This window comes from Echinops telfairi, unplaced genomic scaffold (assembly GCF_000313985.2).
Source record: "Echinops telfairi isolate 266 unplaced genomic scaffold, ASM31398v2 ScPeMD7_3533;HRSCAF=4204_0, whole genome shotgun sequence".
NCBI lineage: Eukaryota > Metazoa > Chordata > Mammalia > Afrosoricida > Tenrecidae > Echinops > Echinops telfairi.
The window spans coordinates 15,746,472-15,762,555 of record NW_022107431.1 but is presented as its reverse complement, the minus strand read 5'-3'; the positions used below and the strand labels follow the sequence as shown (position 1 = coordinate 15,762,555).

At 45.3% G+C, this 16,084-nt stretch overlaps 1 protein-coding gene across 1 annotated transcript in view; it reads right to left on the bottom strand.

Annotated features, from left to right (window-relative positions):
- The window catches only part of LOC115871020 (nesprin-1-like), a 196,492-nt gene that overhangs the window by 128,921 nt on the left and 51,487 nt on the right, over positions 1-16,084 (bottom strand). The window lies entirely within an intron of this gene.

Below are 16,084 nucleotides of genomic sequence, written 5' to 3'. Positions count from 1 at the left end.
CACTATCATGATCCTAACTCTACCTTGCAAGTCTGGCTAGACCAGAGGATGTACACTGGTGCAGATAGGAACTGGAAACACAGGGAATCCAAGACAGATGATCCCTTCAGGACCAGTGGTGTGAGTGGTGATACTGGGAGTGTAGAGGGAGGGTGGGTTGGAAAAATAAACTCACTACCATTGAGTCATGGCGACCCCCTAAGACAGGGTAGAACTGCTCCTGTGGGTCTCTGAGACTGCAGCTCTGTGGAATAGCTGGTGGGTTCAAACCACCAAACTTTGCAGTAAAGCACTTTACCCAGGGTGCCACCAGGGATCCTTACAAATGAGCATCAGGACCCAACAGGTATTTTCTTCCGGTGAGCACTGATCTAAGAAAACTTTGTAACTTGCATCTTTTGGGGTTGCAGAACCTGTCCAAGTTTCCCCCAGACTTGTTTTAAACCAGGTGCTGTTCACGTCACCTGAAGGAAACAGAGTTGGAGTCCTCTACAATGAAGCAGATGTGGCTCCCCCTAATGCCCCGATGAAGAAGGGATGGCAATGAGACATTTTAGGGAGAAGCAAAGAGGAAGAGTCGAGATTCTTCCACCTTGGAAACATGACTCCAACTTTGGCTCTGGCCACCTTCATTACAGTTTGAGGGGAAACCAGGGAGACTTTCCTCTTCGCCATTCGACCTTCCCACTCCCCCCGCAAGTGGTAACTGAGTATCAATTTAGTTCAGTACATTACCTCGTGGACATGAATAATTTCCTGAGCATACACGACAATCAGAACCAGAGGGGGGAAAGAAAACCCTTACAATAATGTAAGATCTAAATAATGAAGACACAGGAAGTTTGGTAAGCATCTCTATGAATATAAGATCTTGATAACTGTACAGTCAGATTCCAGCTTACAATCCATTATAACAAGGCATGGTACATTCGATGTAAAACTTGAGAAATCACGAAAATCCCTACCAACAGCAAGGTACGGTCGGTAGATGGCATGTGGTAAACACCAGCACAAGACCAGCCTATCCATAGCTCTTCCCTAGCAAGGAAAGTGCTTCAGCTCATTAGAGGCTTCTCTAATTATGCCCCCAAAGACCCAACCAAACCCACTTCCACTGAGTCAGTCCTGACTCAACGCAACCCTCTTTGGACAGAGTTGAACTGCTCCCTAGGGCTTCTGAGACTCTTGCCATGAGGGAAGTAGGCACATCATGTGGCTCCCTCCTTGCAGCCTGTTGACTTTGAACCACCCACCTGTAGCGGCCCAAAACGTAACCCATCTCGCCTCCAAGACTCCTTATAATCATGCACACATACACGTCAACCAAGAACCAAGTTCAATGCTGTGGTGTTGATTCTGGCTCACGGTGACCCTATAAGGCAGAGGAGAAATGCTCCATGGGGTTTCCAAGGCTGTCAATCATTCGGGGAGCAGAAAGCCTCATCTCTCTACCCCAGAGTGGCTGGTTGATTAGAACTGCTCGACTACCATTTGAGAGTCAAAGGTTTACCCAGGGTCAAAGCTCAGAGTTCAGGAAAGGGTAGGAAAGAAGGAATAGAAAGGAAACAGGAAAGATGTTACATTGTGGGGACTGAAAGCAGTGTAGTTCTAAAATGTGTATGAATTCTGTGGGAAATGAGAAAACATGTGCATGAGCTCTGTGGGAAGATTTTTGGCTCTGTAAATGTTCACTCAATGCACAATAAAAGATTGAAGCAAACCCAAACCAAAAAGAACTGCCGCACTTATGGTTAGGAGCCCAGTGCCTAACCCACGCTCAGACACAGACCACCAAATCAAGTCTGTCGAGAGGCCCAAAGCAACCTAGTGCTCTAGCACCTCTGCCTACCACCCACCAGCGGGACACAGTAGTGAGGAGGCGAAATACTGAGTCTCCTTCACATCTTTTAAAATATTTTAAAACAATTCGCATTCACAACAAAAACAATTTTTACATGATATTGCTGTAAAGTTCTGAAGTCGAACAATGGCCTTCACAACAGAAATATTTGAAAACAGTAATCCTGGAAGTAGAAAAGAAAACTAGCTGGCTCACAGATGATGATGCCTTGCTGACCTGAGAGTCAGCCAGGGTTCCAGGTACATTTTTGCTTATTTATTTGAGAGATGTTCGGTTCCATCCATCACATACGGCAGACACTTAGACACTGGCATTATACGTTTTAGGTACCGTTTCCTAAAAACATATAAACACCAGTCTCCTAACTTTCTGTTTCCAGATTTTGCCTTCATCTCAGCATTTCCACTACTCGAGTTTTCATTCTTTGGACTGTTTTCCAAATTTGGGAGTATAGGTCAAAGCCATTGCTTTCACGGCAATGATGAGTTTTAGCTTCACAAAGAAAGAGGTGAACTGTTTAGAGGGTTTTTTCCCCTTCTTTAAGTGCACTCCACATCATCATTTGTTTTTAGTTTTTTTCAGAACTTATATCCAGACTGGGATTACCAAGAATAAAAAGATAAGCACACACACACACACATACACTGACAATAAGAGGAAGGTACCTTTTATCTCACCAGGAGTCCTGCTGTTTGCTTTGATCATGCCCCACCGATTATGGGGACCTTGGTAAGTCATCCAAATTCAATCAGCATCCAAACCAAACACAGCTTTCGCCCAGGGAAACTCCAGTCCTCCTTGCAGCATTATCCTGTAGCATCACTATAGCAACCCCTCGATAAGAGCCTACTATTTTTTCTCTCATTCTTTAGCCTCCTCGCCTCCTGGTAATTGACCACAGGCACTGCGGGAGAATGCCAGCCTGTCTGCAGAGACAGTTTTCAATCGATTTATAAAAATTGCTTCAGATGCATTTTCAGGGGAGGAGGAAAGAGACCCAAAAATCAAGGGCACGTTTTTCTATCCCTCTGTAAGGATGCAAGTATTTTTATAATGCTAAGGGAGGCCTGGTGGCATGGTGGTTACGTGTTGGGCTGCGATTCACTTGGTTGGACGTTCAAAGCCACCAGGAGCTCCACAGGATGAAGACCGGGCTTTCTACTCCCATAAACAGTTACAGTCTCGGAAACCCATGGGGGATGGGGGGTTGTCACTAAGAGTCAGCCTTGACTCAATGGTATTGAGCTTGGTTTGGGGTAATGTCTTCATAACTGAAGGGCTCTTTTATATGAATTTTTAAAATCACTCAACTTATGAAAATGTCTCATAGTTGTTACCTGATAAATATGTCTGAAGTTTTCACTTTAGAATTGGGGGGAAAGAAGAAATGAATCTTGGGTAGACCCTTATTACAATGGTTTCTAATTCCTCATATTTGCATTTTTCTTATTTCAACTTCTCCTTTGAACTTCCTGGACATTTTTCCCTTAGGAAAAAAATGTGATAATATCTAATACTGTGGCATACTTTAAAACTTAGAATTCCTATATAGGAATACATAGCACAGGATGTTGTCCAGGGCATCACGGGTGGGGTTTTTATTTGGGGGTGAGTTGATTTTAATATGAAAGTAGTATTGGAGTGCGTTTGCATGATACAATTGCATAAAACTCAATTCACTGCCATCGAGTTGTTGCCAACTCACAGTGACCTGATTGGACCGGAAAGAACCGCATTGTGAGTTTCCAATACTGTAACTGTTTATGGGAGTAGAAAGCCTCCTAATGCCGTGACCCTGTAATACAGTTCCTCATGTTGTGGTGACCATAGAATTATTTTCGTTGCTACTTCATAACTGTAATTTTGCTACTGTTATGAATCAGTCAACCCCTGTGAAAGGGTCATTGAGAACCGCTGGTTTACAGGAATAGCAAGCCCCGTCTTTCTCCCAAAAACTGGCTGGTGGTTTTGAACTGCTGACTTGCAGGATTGCTGTCCAGTGCATAACCACGATACCCGGACTCCCTAAAGTATCAGTTAAAGACACAGCTGTGCAATCAACAAACAAATCGAGGCAGCACATGAACACACACTGAGTATTTGGAAGGCTCCTCCATCTGCCGCAAAGATTATCTCAGACTAGATCCCTGAGCGCTCAGCCTTTACCAATTGGCAGGCCGCTCCAGCCAGAGAATAAGATCGCTCCTGAACCTGGGATGTCAAGGCAAACTAGGAACCAGACCAACAAAATTAGTAAGGTGCTCTCGTCTTTCTTTCTGATTGAGAGGGCTTGCAGACTGCAGATGTATTGTCGAGAGAAACGGCACCCTGGAGCAGGGCAACATGTTTGAAAGAGGAGGGATGGTGAAAAATGGGAAGGCTTTCAAGGAGCTGGACTGGCACAGTGACTGTATCAGGGAGCTCAGACACAACCAGTTGTGAGGAAGGCGCACAGTTTTGTTCTGTTGTGCACAGCGTCTCTATGGGTTGGAGCCGGCTCGATGGCGCCTAACAACCACCCTGGAAAATGGGGCGGATGGTGCTCATGGGAGCTGTGTCCAAGCGTCATTTCACAGCACTAGGATTTCAGAAGGCTATGTTTACGGCGAAAGGCCTAAATCCATTCTGAGTGTCCATGGAGATTCAGCCTCCATTGAGTTCTTTCTGATCCCTGACCAGCTCTGTGAAAAGCTTTGCCCTCAAGCAGAGCAATGGATCCCTACCTCTCCCCTAGCTAGCCCAGGACTTGCCTAGGAAAGGCTTTGATGAAAATGTGGGCACTAGGGTTGCCGACCCATGAGTCATACCCTAACTTCCTTGGTCAGAGGGCCCAGAGTTGATTTTGTAAATGTTTCAATCTGCAATAGTGTACCTATGCTAATCCTGGCCCTTACCCCATGCTGCAGCTCTACCTGCACCTGCACCTGCTGACAGTCATGATTTGGTGAGAATATCTTTTGTTCTCCGTGTCCTATTTAAGTGGCCTCATTTCTGTGAGTCCTCAGACCCCATGATGGCACCGTGCGAGTGGCTTCCCTCATCCCAGGATTTGTCTTTTTCTTTGTCTTGTTTTTTGTCCTGTGTATAAGACGTATTAAAAATATCTATAAATTATATTTGAATGTAAAGCCTCTTTTCTCCCCTATAGTGAAACTGAAAGTCTAGCGCCTATACATGTGGGGATGAGAGGCAAGGGGGAGCAAAAGGAGCGGTGTTGGGTCCGATGAGGAACTAGGTGGAGTTAGCAACCTTCATGACTTTCCACTCAATTTTCTGCTTACAATGTCAAGGGTAATACTGTATCTTTTCAGGAAGAAAAACATCAACCTCAAGAAATAATATCCGCATTAAAAAAATAGCAAGGACAAAGTGTGATAGGAGAAGGTGAGGAGGGAACACAGGGAGATGCTAGGGCAGTCATACAGATAGATATTTATCATTCAAGATCTAATACTGTGCCTTTCAAATACAATTAAAAGCTGCGTTAAATGGCATTGTTGGCACTAAATCTCAATTTCACGGGGCTCTAGGATGAGGTATAAAGGAATTATCACAACCCTGTGGATGCCAAATGGACAGAAGGCAGGAAGGGAAACTGCAGGGTCACTTTCAGCGAGGTGTCTTGGTAGGATTAGCCCCCACTTCACTTGGCTTCCCTCACATATTTAGGGCACCGACAAGTGCAGTGAAAAAAGTGACCCTCACCACGGCCGCGTGTTGTCTCAAGAAGAGAAAAAGAAGCCTGTCTCTCAGTTGCTGTGGCATTGTGAAACAACTTTCTTTCTGTATAATTTTAAACGTTAACCAATTGCGCCAACTTGTCAGCAATGACACGGCTTTTTCCTCGCCTTAGAAGACAATGTGCATGCTTTTGCTTTCCTGGCCTCCACGGTTCTATTTTTCTTCCCCAGCAAAGATCTTTTAGCAGTGGGTGCCTCGGCCAGCCTGCATTCCTGTGGTGGTGCCTTTGAGTAGATTCTAAGTTGTAGCAACCCCGTGTGCCCAACTGGGACTACCGCACAAGGTTCGCTTGATGATAAGCTTGGTGGCACAGTGGTTACACATTTGGGAGAGTAACTGGAGGTTATTGGTTCAAAACCACAAGTAACTCCCTGGGAGAACATAAGGCTTTCTACTCTGGTCAAGAGCTCTAGCTGCAGGAATCCACAGGGGCAGTTCTACCTGACCTATAGGGTCGCTATGAGTCAGAAATGACTCGATGACAGGGAGTTTGAATCCTAATGGAAACCTACCACCAGCCTTCTCCAGAAGAGCCATTGGGTAGCTTTAAACTAGTAAACTTTCTGTTAGCAGGGGTGCATTTAAGGAATGTGCCACTAGGGCTCCTCAATGGAAGAGACAGATGCATCTAATGAATGATTTGCCTCTACTCTTACCAGTGAATGTCAGAGGCGATTCTGCAACTTAATATTAATCGTGGAGTAGCTAAAGCAAATGGAAGAAAGGATGAAATCAGAGAACTGCGTAGAAAAGTTCAAGAAGAGAAAGCCAAATATGATAATGAAATGTTCAAGGACTTGGACTTAGGAAATTAAAAGGGAGAACAAACCCAGGATCGCTAAAGCTGAAAGAACTCAAGAGGACATTTAATCCTCGGATTGCTATTCTGAAAGATTCCATAGGCAAAATGCTGAACGATGCCGCAGGCGTCAAGAGACGAGAGAAAGAAGACACAGAGTCACTGTGCCACAAAGAATTAGTCAACAGTCACCGTTTCCGGAGGCAGCATGTGAACACGAACCAATGGTGCTGAAGCAAGAAGTTCAAACTGCACTGAATGCATTAGCCAGGAATGAGGCTCCGAGAATTGACAGAACACCCATTGAAGTGTTTCAGAAAGCTGAAGCAGCGCTGGAAGCACTCACTGGTCTCCACCAGGAAATTTGGAAGACAGCTACTTGGCCAACTAACTGGAAGAGATCCATATCTGTGCTCATTCCAAAGAAAGGTGACCCCGCAGAATGCTGAAACTATAGAAAACCATTGATATTGCACACAAGTAAAATTTGCTTAAGATCATCCAACAATGGTTGCCGTGGTACATTGACAGGGAACTGCCAGGAGTTTAGGACAGATTCAGAAGCGGTTGTGGAACAAAAGCTATCATCGGTGATGTCAGATGGAGCTTGGCTCAAAGCAGAAAGTACCACAAAGATATTTGCTGGTGCTTCATGGACTCGGCCAAGGCATTGGACTGTGTGGACCATCACGCACTGTGGCGACCTTGGGAAGAATGGGAATTCAGGAACATGGGCTGCTAAAAGGACAAACAAGTCTCTATTCCAGGAAGTAAGGCCAGAGTGGTCGATAGAAGCAAGGATGGCAAGACTTCATCTTACATACTTTGCATATATTGTCAAGAGAGGCCAGTCCCTGGAAAAGGACATCACGTTTGGTATAGTGAAAAGATGACAAAGAAGAGGAAGATCCTCAAGGAGCTGGATGGACACAGTGACTGCATCAGTGGGCTCAGGCACAGGAACAATTGTGAGGATGGTACAGGACCACACGCTTTTTCATTCTGCATAGGGCCGATGTGGATTGGAGCCAACTGGGTGGCACTTAATAACAACATATTTACCATTGACTCCTTCTACCATGTGATGAAGCGGAAACAAGAGAGGGTAATGAAAGAATGACTATGTTCTCATCTGTCCGAATGGCTTTAGCTGCATCTCTCCTGCTGTCTCAATGCCAAAGTTAGGGCTGTAAGTCAGGAGTATTGCTACCAAATCAGAAAATTCTTTGTTAAACAGAAACATAAAGATGGGAAGCTATTGTTTCTCAACATATCCTCCCTCTAGGTCTATACCCTTCTGAAGGTGGTATTTCCATCTCTCCACCCTTTTCTGAGAGCTTCACACACTGCCATTTACATGATGTCAAAATGGGACTTTGGGCAGCTTTGGCTCCAATGTCCTGTGAGTTTGGGGAACCAAAAAGAAGTCTGCATCAGGGCAAATTGGGGCTGTCTAGTAGATGGAGTAAGGCTTCCCAACAAAATGCTCCTAAGACAGATTGTTGCTATCTGCAAGCAGCCAGCAGATTCATGTTTGAAATGGTAAAAATGTCCTCAGCACAACTTTTCTAGCCTTTTTGTCACCGACACAGTTTTCCAGTTTCTTAAAATTTCTTCCTTAGACGCTTCCACAAGCATCTCACATCTTTGTTGAAAATCCATCATGATGCTCCTTCTGGAATTCCAGAAAATGAGCATCATCACCTTCTGAGAGGACCTGGTGGTGTAGTGGTTACCCAGTGGGCTGTGATCGGCATGATCAACAGTTCAAAACCACCAGTAGCTCCTCGGAAGAAAGGGTCTTTTTATTTTTTAATTTTTTTTTTTTTTTTAAGAAAGAGTCTTAGAAACCCACAGAGAGTCGCTATTCACTCCATGGCAGTGAATTTGGTTTTGAAAAGTCGTGGTTTCTTATACAATACATTATGGCTCTGAACTTTATACACCTGTAGCTATGAGCCCATTTTGGAGGGCACTCACTACTCTGCCAATGGACAGAGGTGGGGTGGGATGGAGACCTGACCTTGATGGAGTGTGTGGATGGAGTCACACTTTTGTTTCCTTGGGGGCATCATTCACTCTAACTTGGTAGAGGGTATGGCTGTAAAACACCACCCTTTGCAGGATGCTGCTGGTTGTAGCACACATTGGCTCACCTGGAAAGCCAGACCCTTGTTTCCTGGCTGAGCTTTGGTAGAAGCCAGAAAACCTGCTATGACTTTGGAACACTTTTGGCTTCTGGCTCTAGACCTTGCATTTGGCTCGCCTTGGCCTGACCTTCAGTCAGGTGCTAGTTTTTAGCTCTCCAGACTGACCCATGGACTTGAGTTGGTCTAGCTACTGGAAGATGAAGTTGGAAGACAGAGAGGGACACTGGGAGATCACATTCCAGTGTGTATAAAGCCATGTAGACCCAAGGTCCACAGGGACATGGCAGGGTACTGACACTCCCTGACTTAGCAGGTCACATGGGCCACCAGACCCAGCCATGAGGCACTTGACAAGGTCAAGTAGGAAAGAGAGGCCAACAAGCTAGAAAAGTTGGCCATAACAAGGCCACATTCCCAAGGTCATGTCACCAGTCGTAACTTGACTGAGAAGTTAGACTCCACTCCTACTTTCACATAGGTACATCAAGTTGACATAAAATCTGACCATCACCTGAAGATTGGTCAGTTTTGCTATTTCACTGGATATATAAAAGAGCAATTTCAGAAGCAGGAACCCACAAGCATCAAGCAAGAAGAACCACCAATAGAAAACATGTTTGAAGTGGACAAAGCAGCAGAGGCACCAAAGTCCACAGCACCAAGATCACGAGACAGAGCAGAAGAGCCACCCCCAAGACCTGAAGGCAGAATGGGAGAAGGCAGAAGGCCAAAGACCAAAGACAGATACACTGGCCAGCTTGACTGAGAAACATTACTTCAAGCAAAAGAGCTGTAGCCTTAACATTTTGTAACACAATGGCTTCCCCAGGGCTGTGAGTATGGTCTGTGAGCTCTGTGTGACCACTGTAGCAACTTATCAAGCCCAGCAGAGAAGAGTGCAATGGTGAGGTACTTACATAATCTGGTGTCAATTTGAGGCTTAAGAGTGAAGGAATGGATAATGCTTGGTTAGCAATAAGGAAGAGGCTCTCTCTAACTCTCGGAGCCCAGGGGAGCTCTCCCCGGTCCTGGCTTCCTGGGGCCCTCTCTGGCTCTCCTGCCAAAAGGATCCCTGGTTCTTGGTCCCAGAGGCTGCTCCTGCTCTCATGGCCGGGTTCCCCCCAAGAGGACCACAAGCGGGGCTAAGGACATTCCAGTTGACAAGCCACCTGGAGCTACGCTGATGGAGCCAGAGCCCTGGAGCTGGAGGAGCCATGTGGAGACCTCTGCCAGCGCTGAGATGCTTTGGCCACCACTGGATCCACAAGACTTTCTACCGACTGGCCTGGGATCTTCCTGCATTCGATGTCATTGCATGAGTTGCATGAGTCTGAAGAGGAATTTATAGACTGGTATCAGACATATGGGCTAATATCGGACTTATGGAGTTGATTTGGACTGGGCTAGGATGTTTTCTTAATATACAATTACTCTTCATATAAAGCTCTTTCTTATACACACACACACACACACAAACACACACACACACACAAAAGAGTGAAGGGATGGAGTCTAGCCTGTCCATCTTGATATAGCCAATGAGGCCTCTGTGTGGGCATGGCCTTCTCCTGAGGATTCTGGGAATTCCTGTATTTCCTCCTTGGAGGCGAGAGACACTCTCTCTCAGTTAATTCCCAGAGAGACCTTGCAGATGACAAGACACATGGAACCACACTAGCACCCTGAGCTGGAGGAACCAAGTGGAGACTCTTACCAGCGCTGAGATGGCTCTACCCACACTGGATCCACCACCCACTGGTCTGTGATCTTCCTCAATTTGGCATCATTGCATGTGCTCCGTGAGTCCGAAGATAATTTTATAGATTGGTATCAGACATATGGGCTACTATCAGAATTATGGACTTGACCTGGGCTGGGCTGGGACATTTTCTCACTATTTGATTGCTCTTGTATATAAAGTTCTTTCTTATACACGTATAAGTGTCTATGAATTTGTTTCTCTAGTCTACTCAGATGAACACAAATGGGAAGAACAATTGCTGTCAGAAGAGAGTAAAGAAGGTTGGAAAGTGGTCAGTCTGACCTCTGCTTTGCGCTATTCAACTAAGGCTAGTAAAGGCTAGTGGAGTTAGAGTTTCATCCTTTGTGTAGCCGGAGGAGTAGGATGTGAGCCCCCCCACACACAAAAAACACTTTTCTCAATGGTACATGGAAGAATAAGGATAATTTCTCACCTGACAAGTATCTAGCTCAGAGACCCTGTTACTATATATCCAACCAATAAAACAATGACCTTACAAGGGGGCACTTTAATGGAAATGTTCCCTACTGTTTTCTTCTCTTAAGAGATTGCTTTTAAAAACAGGCAATCTCAAAGTATCCATTACAAGCCTTGCTTTTTAAATAACAGCCTCGGCCATGATCTTGGCTGTAAAATGGTCCTTTTCTTCAGCCTGGGTCTTCAGAAAAGGAAAATCAAGAGGAGCTAAAAAATGATGATGAACAGAAACAAACAAACAAAACAAAGACATGCAATTTCTTAAGAAACTGAGACTATAGACACAAATATAAGCCTTGCATCCCACGAGAGTTAGAGGATTGCATTCACACAAGGCCTTTTGTCCCTGCTACAGGGGGAACATTTTTTACCCAGGTGACACAATGGTTAAACATGTGGCAGTTAACCTAAAGGTCAGCAGTTCAAACCTACCCAGCAGCTCTGCAGGAGAACAGACCCGGTGATCAGTTCTAGGAAAGATTATGTTCAATGCTGTTGTCAAAAAACTAAACGCACAGAGAATCACCACAATTCAGTGTAGCAGAATAGATTTATTTTGAGTACAAAACTGTTCAGACCTGAGTATCAGAAAGGCACTGTGAAGCGGTGACAAGGGAAAATGGGGTAGAGAGGTCATTGCTATGTTGATTTCTGAGATGAGACCAAACGGGAGCAAGGTTTCAAGGTTAAAGAAACCGAATCACCAAGGACACATCCTAAAACACAACATCTCATCCAACTCCGGAGTTCCTGTTTATCGACGCTGCCTACACATGGTTTCTTAAAGGGACCCAGTGCCTACGGCCACACGTCTCTACTAAATTGCTTACTACACTGTTATTTATTTTTTTTTTTTACTACACTGTTATTTGATCTGAAGGTAAATCCAGGAAACCAGTTCCTTCAAGATTGAAAAGGATGCCTCAGGGCAGATGGTCTCGGTGGGTCACCCCAAGTCCCTGGGTCCAGAAATCCAAGTTCCCCGAGAACCAACATGATTTTATCACCCCCAAATCAATTATTCCCCACAGCAACTCTAGAGCACAGAGTAGAACTGACCCACGGAGCTTCTGAGACTGAAATCTCTGTAAGAGCAGATAATCAGGCCATTTCTCCCAAGAGATTCTGGTGAGCACGAACCATCCACCTTCAGTTAGCAGGCAAGCCCTTGTCCACCATACTACATGCAACCACCCAGTTGTTTTTAGATGGCCTGTCAAACTTTTAACATGACTATGTACAGCAGAATACGTTTTCAAAATGCCCCGGCCCAGAGATGATCACTTTCATTGGTATAACGACCCAAATGTGCTAGTATCTTCCTGAATATGGACAAAAGACAACAAAATAGCTTCACAACCGTGATCTTGGCCTGGTCTCGTACCTTAAGCAGTTCAGAAGGAGGCTGGAAATCAGTACATTATATTTTTATTAGCCAGACACAATGGGGTGAAGGGGGTAAAAGAAAAACATAAGCCAGTCAGTCAGCTTCTGTGGAGATTGACAGCCTTGGAAACCCTGTGGCCAGTTCTACTCTGTCCTACAGGGTTGCTATGACTCAGAAGAGCAAGAGGATGATGAGAGATAGAAATGCAATTTCTCAGAAGGGGGTTGAACTGAAATTAACTGGTTCAAAGCTCTGTGAAATGCCATTAATTAATATGGCCCTTCTAGCCATACTTCCTTATATGACGGATTATAATTCTGGGGTTGATGCTTGTGGCTACAGTCCCATTTTGGAGAGCGTTCACTGTTACAGGATTAAGGTGGATTGTCAAGATTATGAGTTGGACTCCAAGCAGACAGGTGGGCAGTTCAAAACCACCAGCTGCTCCTTGGGAGAAAGACAGGAAACTTCTATGCCTGCAAACAGTCTCAGAAAACCACAGGGGCAGTTCTATCCTGTCCTATAGGATCACTATGAATCAGCATCAACTGGATGGCAGTGAGCTGGCTTTTTGTTTGTTTGTTTGTTTGTTTGTTTGTTTGGGTATCTTTAGACTCTACTAGAGGGATGGCTTAAGTCACCACCTTTGGTTTTTCTTGGGGGAATGATATGCTAAAAGACAAAGCCAAATGTCCACCAAAGCCATTTTCTGGTGATGTCTAAGATACATATATATAAGAGCCATCTAAGACATAAAGGAAAAGCCCAGGGTCATCATGAGAGCACGTTCCTGCTTTCAATCTGTGTCAGAGAGGCAGATGCTCAGATGAGCAACCCCGAGACCGTGGGGTACCTTCTCACCTAGCCTGTGACTAAGGGACTGTGAGACAGAGTGAAGGCAGACTGACTTCCTGGTCCACTGAGGCAGAAGCTAAGGGACCACTTGGCTCAGAGACTGAGGATAGGAATGAGACTTGACTGTTGGCTGAGGAGAGATGTTACTGTGTACCAATAAGAGTAACCTTACTATTGACTGATTGTGACTTGTGGTAAAGAAGCCCTGGTGGTGTGGTGGCTATGTGTTGGGTTGCAATCCACATGGTCAGCAGTTTGAAACCACCAGCAACTGCCCAGGAGAAAGACTAGGCTTTCTGCTCCCATAAACAGCTACAGTCTCTGAAACCCAGAGGGGAGTGCAATGAGTCAGCATTGACTCAATGGCATTGAGTTTGACTTTTCTGAAGTTTATTTCCCTAATAAACCTCCATGGTTGTGAATATTGTCTGTGAAAACCATTGCAAGGAGTTATTGAATCCAGCATAGATGATGTTCTAAAAAATATATCCTAACTCACTTCCATCAAGTCAATAACAACCCTACAGAACAAGAAGTTCCTATGAGTTTCCAAGGTTGTGGCTCCTTATGGGAGCAGAAAGCCTCAACTTTCTCCCAAGGAGCAGCTGGGGGGCTTGAACTGCTGACCTAGCTCAACCTACTATGCTAGCAGAGTGGACTGGGAGAAACGATTGGTATCAGAGTAGGTGAAGAGGGATTGAGAGGAGAAGCATGTCTGACCTGTCCTTTGTGGCCACAGGGAAGCCAGAGGAGGTCAGGTATACACCCTATCCTTGAGATGATGACCTAGGCAGTTCGACTCTGTCCTATAGGGTGACTGTGAGTTGGAATTAGATTCAATACGATTGGTTTGAGTTTTGGCCTAGCCCCAAGGCACAAGAACATATTTGGCTGTTAAAACTATCTAATCCAGTCTTAGATGTCTAGCCTATTAAAGAAGTTCTCACTTCATATGCTTTGAGGAAGTCACGAATCACTTTGGAAAGCCTTCCCAATACATACACAAAGCAAGAGGACTCCCAGAATAATGAGACTCTAGCATGAGAATCTTTGAACATTTTGTCAGAACATGTTGTCGGGAGAGACCAGTCCCTGGAGTAGGACGCTGTGCTTAGTGGAGGAGCAATGAAAAAGGAAAGCTCTCAGTGTGAAGGTTTGACACTGGAACGATAGTGACCGGGCAATGTTTCCTTCTGTTGTGCACAGGGCCCAACCCAGCCCAAGGCATCAACCACCGAATGAGAGCACTTCTAGGAATTGAGAAGCAATCTCCAGCTGGGACCTTCTCAAGGTCACCTCGCCATTCATTAGTCAGGCGAGCTGAAGCTCTTTCCTCTGGAGCAGGAAAGATGAGCTACAAACTGTCTACCTGGAGGACGACTCTAATTTCTACTGCAAGTGGAAAACTCACTGCCATCAAGCAGATTCACACTCATAGTGACCCTCTCAGATGCGGAAGAAGTGCCCTTCTGTGGGTTTCCCAGATATTGAAACTCTTCACAGGAGAAGAAAGTCTCATCTTTCCCCTGTGGAGCAGCTGGTGCTTTGGAACCGCTGACCTCGAGGTTAGCAGCGCAACACTTAACCACTTTGCCACTAGGACTGCTGACATTGGAAGAGGAAGAGTCACTGAAGCTCAGTGAAAAGAGATATAAAGAGAAAGAATTAATGTCCTGCCCAAACAATCAAATACACCCTCTGCACCCTGGTGTTATGTGTTACATGGGTGCTGGGTGCCGGTGTTTTCCTGGCCCATGGCCTCACTGAGGTTAGCAGGGAAGGCCTTGTCTTACAACCGAGCTCAGCCCTCACATGCCAGTACAGGGAGTTGCCCTCAGTCTAGTAAACCTTTCAGAAATGTGACCACTGCCGGCAGGGCAGGCCCCGGTGTCATTCACACCTGACTGTCAATTGTGTTAATGAGCCAACACCTTGTGAAATTGCCTGGGGCAATTAAAATAGTGGGTGGGGAAAGAGAGTGAAAGTGTAAGAGGTGGAGACTTGATTCAGCCTGGGTCCTTGTGTTGTCTTTCCCTGTGTTCCCTTGACAACTCATGGAAAGGTTAGAGGTTCGGGCTCACCTGGAGATCTGCTTCCGAAAGGTCACAGCTTGGACAGCGCTGTGAGAGAAACGGGAGCGAAAGGCGGAAAAAAGAGGTTGGGTTTCCTTTCTCACAATTCTCCTGACTAACCAACCAGCTGCCATCTCGTGGGTGCTGAGTCACGGCAGTCCCATGTGTTAAACAGCCAACACACTCCCTGCCAGGAGTCAGTGCTGACTCAGAGTGACCGCCTTGGGTTTCCGGGACTGTAACTGTTGACGGGAGTAGAAAGCCCAGTGTCTCTCCCTCGAAGCTGCTAAAGGTTTTGAACTGGTCACCTTGAGGATCAAAGGCCAGTGCTTAAACACGACACCCCCTGGTCTATGCCAGAGAGGATTGTGCTCCCCTGGGTTGTTAACTAGGTCCACTCGTGTAAGTAAACAGTTACAGTTTTGGAAATTTGATGGCAGTGTTTTGCTGTTGGTTGTTTGTTTCTATTTTTCTAAATATCTACGATTTATTTATGTATGCTAATTAAAAAAATCATTTTATTGGGGGTTCATACAACTCCTATCACAATCCATACATACATGCATTGTGTCAAGCACATCTGTACATTTGTTTCCCTCATCATTCTCAAAACATTTGCTTTCTACTTGAGCCTTTGGTATCAGCTCCTCATTGTTTCCCTCCCTCATGGACCCTTGATAATTTATAAATTATTATTATATTTTCATGTCTTACATTGTCTGTTGTCTCCCTTCACCCACTTTTCTGTTGTCCGTCCCCCAGAGAGGGGATTATATGTAGATCATTGTGATCTGTTCCCCTTTCTCCCCCACCTTCCTCTTCCCCTCCTGGTATCCCTACTCTCATTATTGGTGCTGGGGGATTTATCAGTCCCGAATTCCCTGTGTTTCCAGCTCTGATCTGTACCAGTGTACATCCTCTGGTCTAGCCGGATTTGTAAGGTAGAATTGGGATCATGATAGAAGAACCAGAGGAAAGTT